Source organism: Pongo pygmaeus, chromosome 2, assembly GCF_028885625.2.
Source record: "Pongo pygmaeus isolate AG05252 chromosome 2, NHGRI_mPonPyg2-v2.0_pri, whole genome shotgun sequence".
NCBI classification, from domain to species: domain Eukaryota; kingdom Metazoa; phylum Chordata; class Mammalia; order Primates; family Hominidae; genus Pongo; species Pongo pygmaeus.
Genome location: NC_085930.1, coordinates 9381485 through 9406744, shown reverse-complemented (window position 1 = coordinate 9406744; position 25260 = coordinate 9381485). Strand labels below are relative to the sequence as shown.

General features: G+C 37.3%; 1 protein-coding gene and 1 pseudogene across 1 annotated transcript in view; both read left to right on the top strand.

The window, feature by feature from the left end:
* CADM2 (cell adhesion molecule 2) overlaps positions 1–25260 on the top strand; it is a 579278-nt gene that overhangs the window by 501380 nt on the left and 52638 nt on the right. The gene's annotated exons all lie outside the window — the stretch shown is intronic.
* On the top strand, positions 19296–21863 carry LOC129033480 (52 kDa repressor of the inhibitor of the protein kinase-like; annotated as a pseudogene).

The following is a 25260-nucleotide window of genomic DNA, read 5'->3' as shown; positions in this document are numbered from 1 at the left end:
AAAAATATTTATTTAATTTTGCCAGGCGTGGTGGCTCACACCTGTAATCCCATCACTTTGGGAAGCTGAGGGGTGTGGATCACTTGAGTTCAGGAGTTCAAGACCTGCCTGGTCAACATGGTGAAACCCCCATCTCTACTAAAACTGCCAAAAATTTTCAGGCATGGTGGTGTGTGCCTGTAGCCCTAGCTACTTGGGAGGCCAAGGCATTGGAATCGCTTGAACCCAGGAGGTGAAGCTTGCAGTGAGCCCGGATAGTGCCACTGCACTCCAGCTTGTGTGACTGAGCTAGACCCTGTCAATAAAAAGAAAAGAAAAAGAAAGGAAGAAAGGAAGGAAGGAAGGAAGTAAAAAGGAAGGAAGGAAGGAGGAAGGGAGGGAGGGAGGTAGGGGAGAGAGAGAAAGAAAGAAAGAGAGAAAGAAAGAAACTTATTTAATTTTTATACAGGGAGTGGTGATGAATTTAGAAAAATCAGTTTTAAGACGTGATTAGATAAAAGTCAGATTGTAGGACTTTAAAAATAGATGGGACATAAAATATAGAGAAAGTCATTGCACTCTATTACTTTAAGAATGTTGTCTGAGAAGAAAATGAGAGATATAAAACAGATAGAGGACAACATAAATTCAGTTAACACTTTCGAAGGATGGCATAAATTAAGCTTTTTTAAATGCTGTGAGAATGTTAGGGAGAAAAAAGAGATATTGAATATATTGTTTAAAAAAGAGATACGCTGACAAAATAAAGCCACAAAGGGTTCAAGATGTCATGGAATTCATTTTTTAAAATTCATACATTAGCCTTGAACACATGGCATCATTCCGTGTTTAATGAGTCTGAAGAGAGAAGATAAATTTAGACACCAGTTTGCCAGAAAAAGGGGAAGTATGTTCAGGGAAAGTGGGAAATTAACAGAGCTTTTACTCGATGACCTGTATTTTCTCTATAAATTAAGAGGGGATTGTTTTCTAAAAAGGATAGAAAATTAGCATGGAGGGTATCTTTAAAAAAGTGGTGAAGTTTTGAAATAATGGCTGTGCAAATGAAAAAGAGGGCTTAGTAGGAACTTACCATGTTTCCTGAAAAAGATTTTCTCATTCATTCCTTGTAATTATTATCTATTTCTATCAGGCATTATTGTAAACTCTGGGGAAAGAATAAAGAGCAAGATGGATATAGTCAATGTTTTTATGGGAAGGTGAGAAGATAAGTAATCTTTAAAATATATAGAGTTCTCTGATTTGCTGTACAAGGTCGTCATAAAGGACCCTCCTAGGGAAGTGATATTTGCTAGATATGAGGGACCTGTGTAAGATGTGAAGTTGGGGAGTGGAGAGATGGGGAAGAGGAAGGAGTCTTTCACGGATAGGAAATAGCAAATGCAAAGTTCCTGAGTGTAACAAAAAGAAAAAAAAGAAAAAAGCTTAGCCTGCTCAAAAACCCTGAAAGAGCGCCAGTGAGGCTAGAATTCGGATTGTCACAAAAATGGTATGAAAATATGTGGTAGTTGAATTAGATCCTGCAGAACTTTAAACAATTTATTTTAAGAATTTGAGTTTTTATCCTAGGAGTGATTAAGGAAGAGGGAAAGAGAGAGAGGAGAGATCCTAATTGGTTTTTAATAAAATAGAAAAATAGAATTCTGGTTACAGGGGAGCAAATACATAAGAAATGTACCAGAGGGGATAGTGGGAGAAAGTTTAGGGAGCTATTGAAATAATTCTGGTGAATGATGATAATGGTTTAGACTACAGTGTCAGAATTATAGACAGAAAGGTAGAATAATTAATAATAGCATGCAAAATTCACAGTTTTTGTGATTGTTTGACTATATGGATGAAAGAGCGAGAAGATATCACAAGCTTCCAGCCAACCAAACTTAATGGTGGGTGTTGCCATTCAGTGAGATAGGAAACACTGGTGATAGAATTATGAATTTGTTTTGAACATGTTGAGTTCGTTGGGTATTTGATATCTCCAAGTGAAAATTTAATATTGAATGGAGAGTTGGGTATACAGTTCTGGAACTCAGATCAAATAGTATTACATATAATTGATCCAAGGCAAGCTTGGGTTCATGCCAGAAGAATATACAAAGAGCAGAAAACGCAATCTTAAACTGAGGTTAGAGACCATGAACTTGTAGCAGTGCAAATTTTCAATGTTTAAATTATTTTTACAGTTCTCAGTAGTCCATATTTTAAATGGATATGTGTGCTTTGATTGAGAAGATATAGGATTATGATTAGGCAAGTACTCTAGAGAGTGATGGTCTTTCATCTGTAAAGGGGGATGATGGGCTGGCCAAACACAGATTAATTTAAAAAGATGAGCAGAACATGAAAGGAAAGAAGTGCACAGTAAACCAATAATTTGTTGCCAGATAAAGGAATACTAGAATTACAAATTCTGCAGTAGAAAACTAGGTGATCCAGAGAGTGGCCAGATGAGTGGTTAGCCAAATTGCTGTGAGGTTAAGAAAGGTTTTTAAATGATCAAATCATAGCTAAAATTTAATATTAAAGAGAAAAATATGCAAATCTGGAGCTATGAATTTGGAAGCCATTGCTGCATAATTGTAGATGTATAGATGTCTCTTTCATTTGGATACCGGAATTTCCCGGGGTCATTATGGGACTTGGTATGGAGGATAAAATTATGAACCTGATAGCAAAATTGGTCAAGAAAATTGGAAGATTCATCAGTGGATTGGGAACAGATGAGTGGATGACAGCACGAGCGACCAAGGAAAGGATGAATATAAAATATTGACGGAGCTTAGGTTACCGATTCAATCCAGGACACTTCCTTCATGATGTCAAAGTACCTGGGATTATTAATTATTAATTATAGGAACACAGATTCAAAGTAAGAAGATATATAAATAGAAGGGGTATATTTTATCAAGCCTGCATTTGCCTGGTGAGCTGTCTATACCCTTCCAGATCTTGTACAGTGCAAATGAGGAATCCTTTGAATCCACGGGATCAATGTTACTCTTTGTTACAGTTCTGAATTCACATGCAAGTTTATTATTCTTTGAGTTCCCCTTTCATTGATGCCATTTTGACAGTGCCATATATGTTAATATAGTATATTCCCTGAGTAGACAGATGTCCAGTTTTTTTCTTTCTTAATTACAGTCACAATTCTATTGTGCCACCCTAGGGTGATATACAAGTCACCTGGATTCAAGTCCAGTTGTGAAAGGTCTCATTCACCAACTTAGAGATTATCCTTCAGAACTGTGTAATTTTTAGTCTCTCTTCAAGTCTGCACATCAGGCTTACCTGGGAAACTTTCTAAAATTAAGTTCCCTAAGTTTAATTTTTATGCTCTCTCTAGAGATTCTGATACATAGGTCTAAGTTTGACTCATAGGATCGATGGTATTTATAGCTCTTTGGAACAGAAAGTTTTGAAAACTATTGGTTCAAAATCGGTTCATAAATGGTATAATTTTAAATTGTGTTTCAATGGTTTTTAATTTTATCTCAGAGTTTAGGTGTCCATGAAATTTTATGGATACCTCATTCTGACCCCTATCTATAACCTGTAACTGGTCCTCTAGTTAGGATTTATGATGGAATTTATCATGTTGTAAAATTATTCAGCGTGAGAAAACTGAAAAGTTATTTGAAAACAATAGGCTTAAAGCAATGCTATGTATTATTTTCTGTTTATCACTCCTCTCCATCTCAACCCATTGTGGAAAGGAAATTCTCCTTCCTCTTCAAGGATATGTTTAGTGAACAACCATAGAAAACAGAGATAGTATCCTCTTCCTTAACAGAGACCATGTTGACTGCTCAGTTTAATAAAGATGATGCTTTACTCTAGAGAAAATGGCAAATGATGGCAGGTTTTCTTGCTGTCCGTTATAAATATTAGGATTTCTAACTTCCAGGGTTCTTAAGCTGTGAAGAAAACTGACTACGTGTACCTGCAACCACCTGGCCCACTCCCCATTTTCCCCATGGGACTTGGGCCATAAGGGGAACCAATTCAAACTGATGCTCCTGCTAGTTGTAATAGAGTAATAAATCCTTTTGTCTCTAATCCACGACCCCCATGTCTTCTGCCAGCATCTATGAAACTGTGGAAGATCAGCTTAACTTGCAAGCAGGGTAAAATCTGACTATTCAAAGTTCTTGACGCATCTATAAATAAAAATTAAGAAAGCCTACCTCATAGAATTGCTGTGACTATAATAATATTGCTGTGAGCGTAATTAATAAATGTAAAGTGTTTAGAATAATGCCTATTATATATGGAATAATCTCAAAAAACTTATCTATTAGTATTACCAGTATTCATAACTGAGAAATATATCCACTGTCTGCATCACTCACAGATACAGATACATAGCATAGACAATAGTCACAGTAAAACTTCATACCTTTAAGAATTCATCCCTACATTAAAGTCTTTGTCACACTAAGTTAGAGGCAAACTCAAATGACTCCTGGGATCAAGTAAGTGAGTGGAAACTGTGCCAAAGTGGAGAACAAAGGTTACTTCAGAAGGGGCCCAAAGCATTTTCTGCTGATTATTACTATGTAGAAAAATTGTGGACCCAGTGTTGCCAAATTACCAGATTTTAAAAAGGAATTCGTAATATCACAATAGGACTTTTCTAAAGGTTAAATATACTTTCATATGTACTTGGAGCCAATGGCTGCAAATAAATTAAGTCTGGGCCACATGCAGACCATGGATCCTTTGCTCTATTAAGAAAGATAAGGAGTATCGAAATTGTTTTATGACTCTACCACTGAGAAAGGAAGATAGTGGTTGCTGCATGAGGGATTGATGGAGGAGAATGATCTTGTTAAAAACAAAACAAAACAAAAAACAAAGAGTTTCTTTATACCTTTATTTTTTAATGCCAAAGTAAATAACATTCCAGTTATAATAGCATAATAGTTCCACACTGTTATCTCCGTGGTACTTGTGTTTTGTCACCGCAAGTTTAATTTTGTCCCTAAGTTAAACTTAGGGACAAAACTTAGGGACAAAATTGTTATCTCTGTGGTACTTGTGTTTTGTCACCGCAAACACCAAAATCTGAGATTAATGGCATCATTGGAAGGGATTTGGTGCAATCTAATGTTCAAACCCTGAACTATCACAGGATAGTAACTCATGTGAGGTTCAACACATGTCACTATGTCTTTGTCAAAATTTTAGAAGATCCTATGTCACTCTTGTGAGGTTACTGTGGTGCCGTGGGGTGCCTCAGCTCACAGCGAGGGTCCCAAACTCTGACACCATGCTGTATTCCTGTGTGCAGAGAACATAGCATGACAGGATGAATATTACGCCTCATCAAGAATTAAATATTTAACATTTCCCGGGCTTTTAGTCTTTACGTTAATTTTGTCCTATTCATACGTTGGATCTAGTCCAATGCTTAGCAAAATGATAATAAATATAGAAGAAAAATTTTCCCTGCTGCTAGCTATTTCTGCAAAGCCACTTAACTTTTCTTCCTGATTCCATTTTTATTTCTTCTCTCCTACTCTCCATAGCAGCATGTGGAATGCATAAAATGCAAATCCAAGCAAAAGCTATCAATGTCTCGTGACCACCTTTGGACTGAAGTTCAGTGGTAACTTCCTACCTGGGCATTCTGTGCCACACAGGAATTGCCCTTTACTGACCATGCTATACACACCAGCTTTCCTGGCTCTTGATCTACAGAAGGCCTTTCAGTTTCTCCCTAAGGCCCCTCTCATATCTGGGCCACATGCTTTCCTGTGCCGGAACATTCTTTTCCCTCTCTCTTGTTAATTACCAGAAAAAGCAAGAGTCATCTCTTGCTCCATTTATTGTTATTGCTTTTCCCAGCACCACACTCAGAAGAGCACCTGCTGTACTTGTAGGTATAAGACTCTGGAGGCAGTTATAAATGGTTTTCTACTTGTGGCTCTGCTTTTAATACATTATGATTAATGCGTAGTTCAATACCTAATGTTGAGTTCAGTAAAAAATCATGTAATCTCCAGGAATTATTTTATTTTATTTTGTAAATAATTCTGTGGCCGGGTGTGGTGGCTCACGCCTGTAATCCCAACACCTTGGGAGGCCTAGGCAGGTGGATCAACTGAGGTTAGGAGTTCGAGACCAGCCTGGCCAAAATGGTAAAACCCTATCCCTATTAAAAACACAAAAATTAGCAGAGCGTGGTGGCAGTCGCCTGTAATCTCAGCTACTCAGGAGGCTGAGGCAGGAGAATTGCTGGAACCCAGGAGGCAGAGATTGCAGTGAGCCGAGATCACGCCATTGCACTTTAGCCTGAGCGACAACAGCGAGACTCCGTCTCATAAAAAAAAAAAAAAAAAGTGAGTATATAATAGGTGTATATATTTATGTGGTGTATGAGATATTTTGATACAAGCATACAATGGGAAATAAGCACATCATGGGGAATGGGGTATCCATCCCCTCAAGCATTTGTCTTTTAAGTTAAAAACAATTCAATTATACACTTTATTTTAAACTGTACAGTTACTATTGAATATAGTCACACTATTGTGCTGTCAAATAGTAGGTCTTATTCTTTCTAACAATTTTTTGTACCCATTAACTACTCTCACCTCCCCCTCAACCCCCCGACAGGACCCTTCCCAGCCTCTGGTAACCATCCTTCTACTCTCTATCTCCATGAGTTCAATTGTTTTAATTTTTAGATTCAACAAATAAGTGAGAACATGCAATGTTTATCTTTCTGTGCCTGGCTTATTTCACTTAACATAATGATCTCCAGTTCCATCCATGTTGTTGCAAATGACTGGATCTCATTAGTTTTTATGGCTGAATGGTACTCCATTGTGTATATGTACCACATTTTTTAATCCATTCATCTGTTGATGGACATTGAGGTTGCTTCCAAATCTTAGCTATTGTAAACAGTGCTACAACAAACAAAGGACCAGGAATTATTTTACTACCCAATGTTTACTAATTTTTGTAAGCAGTATTTTTTGGAAAATGACCACATTTTCAAGGAATTAATATGGGATGTTCCTCTCTCGAAATGCAGTCTAGAGCTTTAACAGAAAGGTGTCATCCTTGATGACAGAATAGTCAACATGATGGCAGGATCTGGGCAGAGGGAGTTTAGAAGTACATATGTCCTGGTATTACATGGGCAATCCCTTCTCCACCAACAGATAAGCTGTGTGTGACCTGCTGAACGTGTGGAGCAGCACTCAACCTGTTGAAGGCTTTGATTTCTCTCTGTGCTGGAGGGTAATAAATGAAAACAAGATGAGACTTTGAAACCTCTAAGGCAGGCTTATCTTTAGTGTGAATTTTCTTTTCTCTATTAGGAATAAGCTGCCACATGTAACAAGTGAGGACTCTCTAGAGGTTCAGGTGCCCTTGCCTGGGAACTACTTTGACCTCCTTAGAGACATGAGTAGGGTGTTTTGAGGACCATTCTGCTCCACAAATTCCTTTCGTGGCATCTTTCTAGAGCACCAGGTCTTACTAATTTAAGTATATTGGCTGGGCGTGGTGGCTCACACCTGTAATCCCAGCACTTTGGGAGGCCGAGGTGGGCAGATCACCTGAGGTCAGGAGTTCGAGACAAGCCTGGCCAATATGCTGAAACCCCATCTCTACTTAAAATACAAAAATTACCTGGGCATGGTGATGGATGCCTGTAATCTCAGCTACTCGGGAGGCTGAGGCAAGAGAATTGCTTGAACTGGGGAGGTGAAAGTTGCAATGGGCCGAGATTACGCCATTGCACTACAGCCTGGGTGACAGAGTGAGACTCTGTCTCAAAAAATAAAAAATAAAAATAAACAAATAAATTAATTAATTAACAAACCTATTGACTTTTCTCCCACCCCCACCCCCCCACCATTATCTCTCTACCATAATCCCCATTCTCCTGAAATTCTTATGTCCTGGTAACTGCCCAGGAACAGGATGGTCTTTACTATATTCCAGATTTCAGCAATTTAATCATGTTTATGTAAAGTATGCCTCTATTCAAAGCAGATTTGATAAGGCTTATCAAAATACATATAGTAAAAAAGATCATAACAATAATGGTGATAAAAAAAAAAAAAACAGCAGCCAGTGGAGATGTACTTGGACAAAGAAAAGAAGGAAAGAAGAAACAATATGACACTGGGGAAAATGTTAATAGGTTGCTGTTAGCATGTTCTAATAATCTGTGCACTGATTGTCATGAAACATATAAACGGAACTTTCCAGCAGCCAAGGTAAATAAATAAATATAGAATTGCACGTGGGGATGGAGGAGCTTGCCAGGTTGTTCTACTGCAATAGCCTGTGAGGTACCAGGTTTACCTCTTTTTGCCTAATTCACACTAATCTTTTGCTAAGCAAATGCCATTTAAAAGACATGAGAACTTTCTTGAAAGGGCAAATAAAAGAGTATTTGGCAGATAATTAAGGTGTTGTGGCTGGTGATTGGGCCTCTCCAGCTTACACACCCTAAAAAGTGCAATACTATCAAGACCAAGGAAATGTTTAAATTACTACAGAGTTTCTGGCTTCTCTACGACTTTCAGTTTTAGTGTTCTGTTCAGTAAGTGTGGAAAAAAAAATAATGAAAGGCCATGGCATTTTTATAACAAACTATAAAGATGGTGTTTTTATGTTAAATTTCAGATGAGCAATGTCTTGTTCTTCGTTCTATTGAACATTTGCAAATTAATCTCAAACAGGTCAAAAAAGAGCTAAGAGGAAAATTTTTTAAGTATAGCTTAGAATTTGAAAGCAAATTTTCCTAACGTGGCTAACCAGTTCATAATTTGGGAGTTCTAGATTCATTATGTCGTGAAATTCCAGCTAACCATAGCATTCTCAAATATCAAGTGTAAGCTAATTTGACATGTGAAAATCAATTTTGTTTTCCAAAGTTGAGGGTTATTCTAAAGGATAGTATTGCAAAATGTAAAACTGAATATCTTTTCTAGTCAAGGAAAATCTTACCTTGTAGACTGGGAATGAAAGAGATGTGCAGCCTGTTTATTGCTTCATACCTGTAGCATAAAATACACTGGCTGCTGTCTTTAGCAGTTACATAACCAAACAAAAGAAAAATAGGGGGAGGAGCCAAGATGGCCAAATAGGAACAGCTCCGGTCTACAGCTCCCAGCGCGAGCGACGCAGAAGACGGGTGATTTCTGCATTTCCATCTGAGGTACCGTGTTCATCTCACTAGGGAGTGCCAGACAGTGGGCGCAGGTCAGTGGGTGAGTGCACCGTGCACCAGCCGAAGCAGGGGCGAGGCATTGCCTCACTCGGGAAGCTCAAGGGGTCAGGGAGTTCCCCTTCCAGGGGTGACAGACGGCACCTGGAAAATCGGGCCACTCCCACCCGAATGCTGTGCTTTTCCGACGGGCTTAGGAAACGGTGCCCCAGGAGAGTATAGCCCGCACCTGGCTCAGAGGGTCCTACACCCACGGAGTCTCGCTGATTGCTAGCACAGCAGTCTGAGATCAAACAGCAAGTCGGCAGCGAGGCTGGGGGAGGGGCGCCCGCCATTGCCCAGGCTCGCTTAGGTAAACAAAGCAGCCTGGAAGCTTGAACTGGGTGGAGCCCACCACAGCTCAAGGAGGCCTGCCTGCCTCTGTAGGCTCCACCTCTGGGGGCAGGGCACAGACAAACAAAAAGACAGCAGTAACCTCTGCAGACTTAAATGTCCCTGTCAGACAGCTGTGATGAGAGCAGTGGTTCTCCCAGCACGCAGCTGGAGATCTGGGAACCGGCTGACTGCCTCCTCAAGTGGGTCCCTGACCCCTGAACCCCGAACAGCGTAACTGGGAGGCACCCCCAGCAGGGGCAGACTGACACCTCACACGGCCGGCCAGGTACTCCAACAGACCTGCAGCTGAGGGTCCTGTCTGTTAGAAGGAAAACTAACAGAAAGGACATCCACACCAAAAACCCATCTGTACATCACCATCATCAAAGACCAAAAGTAGATAAAACCACAAAGATGGGGAAAAAACAGAGCAGAAAAACTGGAAACTCTAAAAACCAGAGTACCTCTCCTCCTCCAAAGGAACGCAGTTCTTCACCAGCAACGGAACAAAGCTGGATGGAGAATGACTTTGACGAGCTGAGAGAAGAAGGCTTCAGACGATCAAATTACTCCGAGCTACGGGAGGATATTCAAACCAAAGGCAAAGAAGTTGAAAACTTGGAAAAAAATTTAGAAGAATGTATAACTAGAATAACCAATACAGAGAAGTGCTTAAAGGAGCTGATGGAGCTGAAAACCAAGGCTCGAGAACTACGTGAAGAATGCAGAAGCCTCAGGAGCCGATGAGATCAAATGGAAGAAAGGGTATCAGCCCTAGAAGATGAAATGAATGAAATGAAGCTAGAAGGGAAGTTTAGAGAAAAAAGAATAAAAAGAAATGAGCAAAGCCTCCAAGAAATGTGGGACTATGTGAAAAGACCAAATCTACGTCTGATTGGTGTACCGGAAAGTGACGGGGAGAATGGAAACAAGTTGGAAAACACTCTGCAGGATATTATCCAGGAGAACTTCCCCAATCTAGCAATGCAGGCCAACATGCAGATTCAGGAAATACAGAGAACGCCACAAAGATACTCCTCGAGAAGAGCAACTCGAAGACACATAATTGTCAGATTCACCAAAGTTGAAATGAAGGAAAAAATGTTAAGGGCAGCCAGAGAGAAAGGTCGGGTTACCATCAAAGGGAAGCCCATCAGACTAACAGCGGATCTCTCGGCAGAAACCCTACAAGCCAGAAGAGAGTGGGGGCCAATATTCAACATTCTTAAAGAAAAGAATTTTCAACCCAGAATTTCATATCCTGCGAAACTAAGCTTCATAAGTGAAGGAGAAATAAAATACTTTACAGACAAGCAAATGCTGAGAGATTTTGTCACCACCAGGCCTGCCCTAAAAGAGCTCCTGAAGGAAGCACTAAACATGGAAAGGCACAACCGGTACCAGCCACTGCAAAATCATACCAAAATGTAAAGACCATTGAGACTAGGAAGAGACTGCATCAACTAACGAGCAAAATATCCAGCTAACATCATAATGACAGGATCAAATGCACACACAACAATATTAACTTTAAATGTAAATGGACTAAATGCTCCAATTAAAAGACACAGACTGGCAAATTGGATAAAGACTCAAGACCCATCAGTGTGCTGTATTCAGGAAACCCATCTCACGGGCAGAGACACATATAGGCTCAAAATAAAAGGATGGAGGAAGATCTACCAAGCAAATGGAAAACAAAAAAAGGCAGGGGTTGCAATCCTAGTCTCTGATAAAACAGACTTCAAACCAACAAAGATCAAAAGAGACAAAGAAGGCCATTACATAATGGTAAAGGGATTAATTCAACAAGAAGAGCTAACTATCCTAAATATATATGCACCGAATACAGGAGCACCCAGATTCATAAAGCAAGTCCTGAGTGACCTACAAAGAGACTTAGACTCCCACACATTAATAATGGGAGACTTTAACACCCCACTGTCAACATTAGACAGATCAACGAGACAGAAAGTCAACAAGGATACCCAGGAATTGAACTCAGCTCTGCACCAAGCGGACCTAATAGACATGTACAGAACTCTCCACCCCAAATCAACAGAATATACATTTTTTTCAGCACCACACCACACCTATTCCAAAATTGACCATATACTTGGAAGTAAAGCTCTCCTCAATAAATGTAAAAGAACAGAAATTGTAACAAACTGTCTCTCAGATCACAGTGCAATCAAGCTAGAACTCAGGATTAAGAATCTCACTCAAAACTGCTCAACTATGTGGAAACTGAACAACCTGCTCCTGAATGACTGCTGGGTACATAATGAAATGAAGGCAGAAATAAAGATGTTCTTTGAAACCAACGAGAACCAAGACACAACATACCAGAATCTCTGGGATGCATTCAAAGCAGTGTGTAGAGGGAAATTTATAGCACTAAATGCCCACAAAAGAAAGCAGGAAAGATCCAAAATTGACACCCTAACATCACAATTAAAAGAACTAGAAAAGCAAGAGCAAACACATTCAAAAGCTAGCAGAAGGCAAGAAATAACTAAAATCAGAGCAGAACTGAAGGAAATAGAGACACAAAAAACCCTTCAAAAAATCAATGAATCCAGGAGCTGGTTTTTTGAAAGGATCAACAAAATTGATAGACCGCTAGCAAGATTAATAAAGAAAAAAAGAGAGAAGAATCAAATAGATGCAATAAAAAATGATAAAGGGGATATCACCACCGATCCCACAGAAATACAAACTACCATCAGAGAATATTACAAACACCTCTATGCAAATAAACTAGAAAATCTAGAAGAAATGGATAAATTCCTCAACACATACACCCTCCCAAGACTAAACCAGGAAGAAGTTGAATCTCTGAGTAGACCAATAACAGGAGCTGAAATTGTGGCAATAATCAATAGCTTACCAACCAAAAAAAGTCCAGGACCAGATGGGTTCACAGCCGAATTCTACCAGAGGTACAAGGAGGAGCTGGTACCATTCCTTCTGAAATGATTCCAATCAATAGAAAAAGAGGGAATCCTCCCTAACTCATTTTATGAGGCCAGCATCATCCTGATACCAAAGCCTGGCAGAGACACAACAAAAAAAGAGAATTTTAGACCAATATCCTTAATGAACATTGATGCAAAAATCCTCAATAAAATAGTGGCAAACAGAATCCAGCAGCACATCAAAAAGCTTATCCACCATGATCAAGTGTGCTTCATCCCTGGGATGCAAGGCTGGTTCAATATACGCAAATCAATAAATGTAATCCAGCATATAAACAGAACCAAAGACAAAAACCACATGATTATCTCAATAGATGCAGAAAAGGCCTTTGACAAAATTCAACAACCCTTCATGCTAAAAACTCTCAATAAATTAGGAATTGATGGGACGTATCTCAAAATAATAAGAGCTATTTATGACAAACCCACAGCCAATATCATACTGAATGGGCAAAAACTGGAAGCATTCCCTTTGAAAACTGGCACAAGACAGGGATGCCCTCTCTCACCACTTCTATTCAACATAGTGTTGGAAGTTCTGGCCAGGGCAATTAGGCAGCAGAAGGAAATCAAGTGTATTCAATTAGGAAAAGAGGAAGTCAAATTGTCCCTGTTTGCAGATGACATGATAGTATATCTAGAAAACCCCGTTGTCTCAGCCCAAAATCTCCTTAAGCTGATAAGCAACTTCAGCAAAGTCTCAGGATACAAAATCAATGTGCAAAAATCACAAGCATTCTTATACATCAATAACAGACAAACAGAGAGCCAAATCATGAGTGAACTCCCATTCACAATTGCTTCAAAGAGAATAAAATACCTAGGAATCCAACTTACAAGGAATGTGAAAGACCTCTTCAAGGAGAACTACAAACCACTGCTCAAGGAAATAAAAGAGGATACAAACAAATGGAAGAACATTCCATGCTCATGGGTAGGAAGAATCAATATCATGAAAATGGCCATCCTTCCCAAGGTAATTTACAGATTCAATGCCATCCCCATCAAGCTACCAATGACTTTCTTCACAGAATTGGAAAAAACTACTTTAAAGTTCACATGGAACCTAAAAAGAGCCCGCATCGCCAAGTCAATCCCAAGCCAAAAGAACAAAGGTGGAGGCATCACACTACCTGACTTCAAACTATACTACAAGGCTACAGTAACCAAAACAGCATGGTACTGGTACCAAAACAGAGATATAGATCAATGGAACAGAACAGAGCCCTCAGAAATAATGCCACATATCTACAACTATCTGATCTTTGACAAACCTGAGAAAAACAAGAAATGGGGAAAGGATTCCCTATTTAGTAAATGGTGCTGGGAAAACTGGCTAGCCATATGTAGAAAGCTGAAACTGGATCCCTTCCTTACACCGTATACAAAAATCAATTCAAGATGGATTAAAGACTTAAATGTTAGACCTAAAACCATAAAAACTCTAGAAGAAAACCTAGGCATTACCATTCAGGACATAGGCATGGGCAAGGACTTCATGTCTAAAACACCAAAAGCAATGGCAACAAAAGCTGAAATTGACAAATGGGATCTAATTAAACTCAAGAGCTTCTGCACAGCAAAAGAAACTGCCATCAGAGTGAACAGGCAACCTACAAAATGGGAGAAAATTTTCGCAACCTACTCATCTGACAAAGGGCTAATATCCAGAATCTACAATGAACTCCAACAAATTTACAAGAAAAAAACAAACAACCCCATCAAAAAGTGGGCGAAGGACATGAACAGACACTTCTCAAAAGAAGACATTTATGCAGCCAAAAAACACATGAAAAAATGCTCACCATCACTGGCCATCAGAGAAATGCAAATCAAAACCACAATGAGATACCATCTCACACCGGTTAGAATGGCAATCATTAAAAAGTCAGGAAACAACAGGTGCTGGAGAGGATGTGGAGAAATAGGAACACTTTTACACTGTTGGTGGGACTGTAAACTAGTTCAACCCTTGTGGAAGTCAGTGTGGCGATTCCTCAGGGATCTAGAACTAGAAATTCCATTCGACCCAGCCATCCCATTACTGGGTATATACCCAAAGGACTATAAATCATGCTGCTATAAAGACACATGCACACGTATGTTTATTGCCGCATTATTCACAATAGCAAAGACTTGGAACCAACCCAAATGTCCAACAATGATAGACTGGATTAAGAAAATGTGGCACATATACACCATGGAATACTATGCAGCCATAAAAAATGATGAGTTCATGTCCTTTGTAGGGACATGGATGAAATTGGAAATCATCATTCTCAGTAAACTATCGCAAGAACAAAAAACCAAACACTGCATATTCTCACTCATAGGTGGGAATTGAACAATGAGAACACATGGACACAGGAAGGGGAACATCACACTTCCGGGACTGTTGTGGGGTGGGGGGAGAGGGGAGGGATAGCATGGGGAGATATACCTAATGCTAGATGACGAGTTGGTGGGTGCAGCGCACCAGCATGGCACATGTATACATATGTAACTTACCTGCACATTGCGCACATGTACCATAAAACCTAAAGTATAATAATAATAATAATAAAAGAAAAAAAAAGAAAAATAGGACACCAAATCTTTAGGTCATCTATATAGCACATTGACTATTATAACCATCTGATTGAAAAGTGTGAAAAAATATGTCAGTTTAGAATCATTCTAAATTATGTAATTTGAAAAAATGAAATTTGAACTCTTATCAAAACATTTTATTTGCATTTTATTTTGTTTATTTGCATAAACAAAAACACCAAACATTTATGATGCGTAATTCAATGCTGAGATGATGTAGAGGAAGGCAATACGTAATCTATGCAAACTGAAATGACAATTTCAAAGGATAGCAGAAAATCCAGTCACCAAAGAGGATTTAGAGGGTTAAATTTTAATTTGGAATCTTAACCTGTGCTAATTAAAAGGCAAAATGAACTACCGAATGCTTTTTTCTAGTTCAAAAATTATTTGGTTATGTATTTGACCCAGGTGAATTTTTTATAATTTTATTAATGGTTATCGTCTCTCAAATTATTGAGAAATATGCTTTTAAAATGCTATTAATTTTGATGATTTGTTTCCAGTTTTCAATTACATGGATTATCATCTATAAAAGTTAAATTAACAAGTATCTTCTCAATGCATTTGATGTAAAATGTTCTTTCTTTTCCCCAAATGTTCTCTTTTTCTATGAGAAAATAAAATTATTATAACAATGCAGGGTATTTGGCAGTGTAGCTCTCACTGAAAATAAACACATTTAGTGTTGAAATACCATTTAGGTATTTATTGCATACTGAAAGCTAAAGAGATTGAACCTTACAAGTTTAATAAATCCAGACTTGGTGTTATAGTGTGTGTGTGTATAAATATATACATATATGAATATATATGTATGAATATATATGTGTGTATGTGTATATATATATTCTTTCCAGTATTTAAGCAATCAAAAGCAAAATGGTATATACATACCTACGTTGATGACATTACCTATTTACACGAATTGTAAAAAATATTTGTTTCTCTGGAACCTGATCCTCAATTATTTCAGAATTTTAAGGGAGGAAAATCTGTTTGGAAGGCTTTGGAAAATTTATTTCATTGTTTTTTACTATTTTTTTAGGAAGAAGATCACTTATTTTTGGAGTGCCAGCACCCTCTACTTCAGATAGGATACTTTTAAATGAAGCGATGAAATAGTATTTTGTTAAAACTTGAAACAATAGTTATACATATTTTGTAGGTTTTACTATGCCATTTTTATCTTATGAACTAGTTGACAATGTAACTATCTAATGACATAAACTGATACTTCTTTCTCAAAACATAAAAGCTTCTTTCTCTCCCATGGGCTGTTAAAAATTATTATTTTTTATAATCACATAAGGATTGTGAAACTAGTTTCTAATTGGATTTCATGTGTATATTCTTGAACTTTTAAAAATTATTTTTTAATTGACAAATAATATATATTTTAATTTATTTAAAAATTTTGTATATACAACATGATGTTTTGAAGTATATATACATTGAGAAATGGCTAAATCTATCTAATAACAAATGCATTATGTCATATGATTATTTTTGGGACAAACGCAACACAATTTTCTATACGTTGTGTTTAGGTAATACCCTAAATGATGCCTTTGTTACTCGAATTGTCTTGGTGAAATTTGCTGTTCCTTCTAGGCCTACCTGGAAAGTCCGACATTAACTCTGCTCTATTTAATCTTCTAATCATTTAATTTAAAGTAAATAGCAATGATGAAATAATATTTCATATTGACGACAGTATGAATTACAAAGATAGTTATTTGAAACCACATATGTAATATTACATATTGGAAAAACATATAGGGAATTACAATCCTGGACAGGTCAAATAATATTCATCTGAGTAAACTGAATAATAACAAAAACAAAGTAGATCTGATAGATAGATATACATACAATTCTGCTCTTCAAATAAAAAATATAGCTGTTTTTTCCCATGTAGGTGTAAACTTGTTTGTTTGTTTGTTTGTTTTTAAATCAATCATCTGTTGAGTAGTAAAGAAATAACCATCAGTAAAAGAAAATGTAAAAGAGTTATGCACACTATTTTCTCTGGCACTAATTTAATAATCCTATAATGATAATAGAAGAAAAAATTTTAATGGCAGTATAATGAATATTTAGGAATAAGCTCTTGAGACAAATATACAAAATCTTCAATTAAAAAATACCTAGAAATAACAGCTAACCTAATAAATATATAAGCTCTGTTTAAAACCTTATTTAAAAGAAAATTTATGTGTCAAACATCTTCACTGGTGCAAATAAATATTGAGAGAAAGAAACAAATATTAAGAAAAAATAATGAAAAATTTTAAAATAAATAGAACATAATAAAAATAAAATTAGAAATCAACAAATTGTAAAGCAGACTTTAGAATTTATAAAGTCAGTAAAATAATCGATAGCTTTAGAATCACTAGTTAATTCAACTAAGAAAAGAAAAATAAATTATTAATATGCACAAATAATCAAGAAATTAATTGCCAATAAGGATGAAATTAAAAGAATAGAAAGAAAATGCATTTTATAACTCTAGGCATAGATATTTGAAAATCTATATGAAATAAATACACTTCTCTGAAAATATAATTTATAAAAAGTATTTATTAGAATATAGATAAATCACAGAGAATGTGAAAAAATACCATTTATCATATACCTACTTGTTGTATCAAAATGTAAAGAAACTGATCCATTTTAAAACTGATTCCAGGCATGGAAAAGAAGCAAAGCTTCCCATTACTTTGTATAATGTCACCACATCAGTAGCAAAGTCTTATAAAGACAGCACAGAGAAAGAAAATTGCAGATCAATTTTACTGAAATATTAATCAATTTTACTGCAATATTAATGCAAAAATCCTAAATGAAATACTAGCAAATACTATACAGTCATATATTAAAATAATCACTAATCTTTACAAAGTAAGTTCATTCACAATAATTCAAATTTGGTTTAATATTAAGAAATCCATCTATATAACTAACCATTTTAATCAGTTAATTGACTTGTAATTATGTGCATCTTAGTAGATATTAAATAGATATCTGAAAATAGGAAAACTCCATTCAAGAAACAAAACAAAATCTGTATAAGAATGTGTATACCAAAGGCCAATGCTACAATTAGTGGCAACACCCTTGCAATCTACCTATTAAAATTGGTGGAGTTGGGGCGATAAGAAGAAAAAGGAGAAGTAGGAAAAGAAAGATGGGGAAGAAGAGAAGGAAGAGTCAGAGAAAGGAAGAGTAATAGGAACAGGGTCCTAAATTGTAGAAGCCCTTGCACAATTGGGACAGCCAATGCCAGTTGTATTGTACAAGAGGTGAATCTGTCATTCTTTCTTGTTGGTCTAATTGAAAATGAGACTGTCGAAGAGAAATGTGTAAAAAAAGAAAAATGCTAGAAATAGGTAGAGATTCAGTAAGGTGGAAACGTACAAACATAAATTTAAAATGTAATAGCTTAGAAACCGTAATGGGAATAGAAGTGATTTAATTGTAAGAAAAAATATAGAAAAAACCTTAGAGAGAAATAATAATGTAGTAGAAACTTTAGAGGAATTCAAGTATACAATTAAGTAATTAAGAAGATACATTTTAGTATTGGATACTATTAAATAAGAAGATTCATTCTAGTGTTTAATATTTTATGTGTTATAAAATATTATCATATATAAATATACTCATATGGAAATATTTATTATCCTTAATTTGTAACTCTGTAAGGGACATAGCAATCAGCACTCTGTTAAATACATATGCTTTCCACATAACTATAACTCATATTAAAACAATATATACAGCTGCCAAAATGTTTTCTATTTTAAAGTAATCGGTCTATCTCAATATGAAACATCTTCTCTCTTAAGCATTTATGTATGTATGGTAAATTTAGTACTAGTTATTTTAGTAAATCAGTACAATGCATATTATAATAGAATAACATATATGAAAAGGTCCTGGTCTCATCTTGTCAATATGCTTTGTTTCAATTCTAATTCATGCTCATGTTGCTTTATTGTCTTGCTGTCATGGTCACGCACAATAAATTCCAATAAAGTTGGGCTTCTCGCCCGCCCGCGCGCCGGCCCTCCTCCGTGAGCCGGACCAGCGGGCGGACTGCCCTGAGCAGGCGGGGAGCGGAGGGCGGAACAGCCAGCGGGCGGGCGAAGATGCCGAACTTCTGCGCTGCCCCCAAGGGCACGTGAAGCGCACGCAGTCCAACCTGGCCTTCTTCAGGTTCCCGCGGGACCCGGCCAGATGCCAGGAGTGGGTGGAGAATTGCAGGAGAGCTGACTTAGAAAACAAAATACCTGATCGGCTGGGCGCGGTGGCTCACGCCTGTAATCCCAACACTTTGGGAGGCCGAGGAGGTCAGGAGATCGAGACCATCCCGGGTAACACAGTGAAACCCCATCTCTACTAAAAATACAAAAAATTAGCCGGGCTCAGTGGCGGCGCCTGTGGTCCCAGCTACTCGGGAGGCTGAGGCAGGAGAATGGCGGGAACCCGGGAGGCGGAGCTTGCAGTGAGCCCAGATCGCGCCACTGCACTCCAGCCTGGGCAACAGAGCAAGACTCCGTCTCAAAAAAAAAAAAAAAACCTGATCAGCTAAATAAACATTATCGATTATGTGCCAAACATGAGACCTCTATGATCTGTAGAACTAGTCCTTATAGGACAGTTCTTTGAGATAATGCAATACCAACAATATTTAATCTTACAATCATTTGAACAAACCACATAAGTAGACACAGAAAACGAATAAAAGAACTGAGTGAAGACGAAATCAGTACTGAAATAGAAAGATACTGATGAAACTTCTGAGCAGGAACAAAAACATAAAGAAACCAACAATAGCAATGCTCAGAACCCCAGTGAAGAAGAGGGTGAAGGACAAGATGAGGACATTTTACCTCTATCCCTTGAAGAGAAGGAAAACAAAGAATACCTAAAATCTCTATTTGAATTATTGATTCTGATGGGAAAGCAAAATATACCTCTGGATGGACAGGAGGCCGAAGAAATCCCAGAAGGTCTCTTTACCCTAGATAACTTTCAAGCACTGCTGGAGTGCCAGATAAATTCTGGTGAAGAGGTCCTGAGAAACTGCTTTGAGACAACAGCAGTTAACACGTTGTTTTCTTCAAAAACACAGCGGAGGCAGATGGTAGAGATCTGTGAGAGCTGTATTCGAGAAGAAACTCTCAGGCAAGAGAGAGAATCACACCTCTTTTCCATTGTCACTGACGATGTAGTGGACATAGCAGGGGAAGAACACCTACCTGTGTTGGTGACGTTTATTGAATGAATCTCATAGCCTAAGAGAGGAATTTATAGGTTTTCTTCCTTATGAACCTGATGCAGAAATTTTGGCTGTGAAATTTCACACTATGATAACTGAGAAGTGGGGATTAAATATGGAGCATTGTCGTGGTCAGGCTTACATTGTGTCTAGTGGATTTTCTTCCAAAATGAAAGTTGTTGCTTCTAGACTTTTAGAAAAATATCCCCAAGCCATCTACACACTCTGTACTTCCTGTGCCTTAAATATGTGGTTGGCAAAATCAGTACCTGTTATGGGAGTATCTGTTGCACTAGGAACAATTGAGGAAGTTTGTTCTTTTTTCCCTCGATCACAACTGCTTTTAGAACTTGACAATGTAATTTCTGTTCTTTTTCACAACGGTAAAGAAAGGGGTAAAGAACTGAAGGAAGTCTGCCATTTTCAGTGGAGAGGCAGGCATGATGCTTTTGAAATTTTAGTGGAACTCCTGCAAGCACTTGTTTTAGGTTCAGATGGTATAAATAGTGACACAAATATTAGATGGAATAACTGTGTAGCTGGCAGAGCATTTGTACTCTGCAGTGCAGTACCAGATTTTGATTTCATTGTTACTATTGTTGTTCTTAAAAATGTCCTATCTTTTACAAGAGCCTTTGGGAAAAATCTCCAGGGGCAAACATCTGATGTCTTATTTGCAGCTGGTAGCTTGACTGTAGTACTGCATTTACTCAACGAAGTGCTGGAAAATATTGAAGTTTATCATGAATTTTGGTTTGGGGAAGCCACAAATTTGGTAACCAAACTTGATATTCAAATGAAACTCCCTGGAAAATTCCACAGCGCTCACCAGGATAACTTGGAATCTCAGCTAGCCTCTGAGAGTTACTATAAAGAAACCCTAAGTGTCCCAACAGTGGAGCACATTATTCAGGAAGTTAAAGATGTATTCTTGGAACAGCACCTCAAAGCTCTTAAATGCTTATCTCTGGTATGCTCAGTCATGGGACAACTCAAATTCAGTACGTCAGAGGACCACCATGCTGACATGTATAGAGGTGACTTACCCAATCCTGACATGCTCTCAGCCAAGCTTCATTGTTGGAGAATCAAATGGAAACACAGGGGGAAAGATATAGAGCTTCCATCCACCATCTATGAAGCCCTCCACCTGCCTGACATCAAGTTTTTTCCTAATGTGTATGCATTGCTGAAGGTCCTGTGTATTCTTCCTGTGATGAAGGTTGAGAATGAGCGGTATGAAAATGGACGAAAGCGTCTTAAAGCATATTTGAGGAACACTTTGACAGATCAAAGTTCGAGTAACTTGACTTTGCTTAAAATGAATTGTGACATAAAACACAACCTGGAATTAATGGTGGACACATATGTTAAACTCTATACAAGTAAGTCAGAGCTTCCCACAGAGAATTCCGAAACCATCGAAAATACCTGAGACTTTTAAAAATAGGCCTTCTTATATTTGATATTTGAAAGAAAAGCCATAAGGTGTATGTAGACCTCTTAATCACTAAATGTCTTTGCCTATAGGACTCCACTGAATACATTAGCCATTGATAATCTACCTGTTTAAATGGCCCCTGTTTGAACTCTCAGGCTTTGAAGACTTACCTGTTCTTCCAGAAAAGAACATTGAAAGTGCCATGTTTCCTTCTGAGTGTTCTTTGCTGACGGCACTCTGGAATTGTTTTATTTAGATCATTTTAGACATAGCATTTATTATCACTGTGGATCTCTACTTGTTGGGTGTTATGAATTCTTTGAAGAAATATGTTTTGAAGAGGTGTGGTAGGAAGGAATACATTTTATAAAATGTTACAGTGACGCCCACAGTTGACCTTTGACTAATAGGAGTTTTAAGTATGTTAAAAATCTCTCCTGGACAGTTACAAGAAATTACCGGAGAAAAGCTTGTGAGCTTGCCAGACAAGGATTTCAGTGTAGATTTTGTCTTTCTCTAACTTAAAGGAGCAAATGACCGTTAAAATTTGAATGGAAGAGCCTGGCGTTGTTCCACATCTCGTTGTTGCTGTTTACATTCCTTTGTGGAGCCTAAATCTTCCTAAGCTTTTTAGCAGGTGTATGTTGAACACTTCTGTTTCATGGTTAAATCAGAGGCCATGGGTACTGACAACTGACTTGTCTGTTTTCTTTCTGTCTTTTTCCGTAACTGTTACCTACTGCCTCATCTTGATTTATAAGCAAAACCCGGAAAACCTACAAAAATAAGGATTGTGGTTTATCTAGAAAACTGTGGAAAATATTGCTGTTATTTTTGATGAAGAAAATCCATTTTGTGTAGTTCATTTCAGTCAAAACAAGATGTGAATTTTGTTTAAAAATGGAAAAAAGAAACAATCATTTTATTCACTAAAGGAAAAAATAATTTACGAGCTTCTTGGAATTTTACTATCATGTAATTAACTCATGTCAGTCTTTTGATATACTATTTTTTTTAGTACATTCTAATACTATACTGGTAAAGTACATAAATGGAAATTTATGTATATTAGGGTGAAAGAAGTAAACAGAGGGAAATAATATATAAAACATGTTATATAGCTACTACTTGGGAATGTATGCAAACATCTACCTATTTTTTTTTATATTTAATTACTAATAAGCATCTTACATATGATAAACTGTTAGAATTATTTCTTGTACCAATCCATCTCTTAAAAGTTTTCTAGATAAGAGAATAAGAGAAAATTGTGCTACATATTTTCTAACTGCTGAAATTATTTTGAGTTAGAGGTTAATGACAGGTAAGGAAAAAATTACGATGAAATAAGAGGAAAATATAATTAAATGATAGTAATGTGCTACCAGTTGTTTAACTTCCACCTCTTTTTTCCTTTAGGAGAAAGCTAGCACAAATTTTGTTAATCACAGGCCAACACATTATCCTTCTCTGCAGAAGTTTCAAAGGTGCGGGGAGGTGGAAAACTTAAGTTGACCCTTTCATTGCCTCTGAAAGTAATTTCTATAATCTTAACCTCCTGAATTCAGTCTCTGGCATTTTATGATAACGTTAACACTTAGGGAAATCATGTTTTATTCATATTTAATGATGATTAATATGTCGCTGCTATATAATCAAGATAAAATAGAGCAGTTTCCAAAAGTGTTCTTTTTTATAACAAAGAAAACAGAAATTACTAAGGATTCAATGAGGGGTTTAAAACAACTTTAAATTCAACAAAAGAATTATTTTAAAACTTTCACTGATTTTTTTTTAAATCTGAACTTTGAGAATACTTAGATAGAAAAACAAAATTTCATTTGTTTCAAAAGAAGAAAATCAATCCAAGAGAAAAATATAATAATCATTTTCTAACCACTGTATATCAAACAGTTGTGCTTATTGCTTGAAGCTGTTACAGACCCATTTCTGTGCCATCAAGCTAATATGGGTTCATACTACTCTGGACAAGCTGGAAAAAAATGTGCATATATATATATATAATTTACACTATATAAATATGAGGCAATATGTTACAATAACATAAGTATGGGACAATCTAGAAAATATATCCCTTTGAGTCCTCAAGAATTCTATGATTTGGTCAAATAGATGTTATTCCTATGCTCCTAGACATGTTTTGCTAATTATTTACACAAGGGCTCAAAATTGTTTGATTTCTGGAGAAAAATTGTAAAATATTTTTAGTTGGTCATAAAATAATTTAGCAAGTACTGTTAGGAAGAGAAGTATTTCTTGGCTGGTCATGGTGGCACATGCCTGTAATCCAGCATTTTGGGAGGCCAAGACCCGCAGATCGCTTGAGCCAGGAGTTGGAGACCAGACTGGGAAACTTGAGGAATCCGGCCTCTACAGAAAATGCAAAAATTAGCCGGGCTTGGTAGCCTGCACGTGTAGTTTCAGCTATTCGGGAAGCTGAGGTAAACTCACTTAAACCCAGAAGCAGAGGCTGCAGTAAGCTGAGACTGTGCCACTGCACTCCAGCCTGGGCGACACCGGGAGACCCTGTCTCCAAAAAACAAGAAAGAAAAAGAAGAAAAAAGGCATTTCTTTTGTGTGTTAAATTGCAATTGGCTTAGGAAAAATTATGTTGTGTGTACCCTTGGAAACTACTTTTTTTCTTTTGAGACATTGTCTTATTCTGTCACCCAGGTCACACAGGCTGGAGTGCAGTGACAAGATCTCGGCTCACTGCAACCTCCGCCTCCCAGGTTTAAGTGATTCTTGTGCCTCAGCCTCCTAAGTAGCTGGAATTACAGGCATCCGCCACCACGCCCAGCTAATTTTTGTATTTTTAGTAGAGATGGGGTTTCGCCATGTTGGCCAGGCTGGTCTCGAACTCCTGACCTCAAGTGATTTGCCTGCCTCAGCCTCCCAAAGTGCTGGGATTTCAGGCGTGAGTCACCGGGCCTGGCCAAAACTGCTTTTTTGTATCTATCCACTTCAATTCCCCTTTCAAACCCTTTAATGCCATTTAATTATGTTGCTTCCCGGAGGAATATATTTCCTTCTGTCCTATATCAGTGATGTACTTTAGCTTAAGATAGAAATTCATTAGTGTAGACATGGCTTAAGTAGTCTCTAATAATAATTTTTTAACAGATTATTTCATCACTTCTTATATCTACAAAAAGTCTGTGAAAAATATTTTTATTGGATCAATAAAGATCCCATTTAGCTTAATATATAGTTTCAAGTAAATGATGTGCTGCTCACTGTAAAAATTTCTCACTTAAAAATATTGGATTATTCTTTCTGTAAGTATATTGTCCTCCAGGCTCATCCATGTTGGAGCAAATGGCAAGATCCTGTTCTTTTTGAGGGTTAAATAATATTTGATTGCATATAT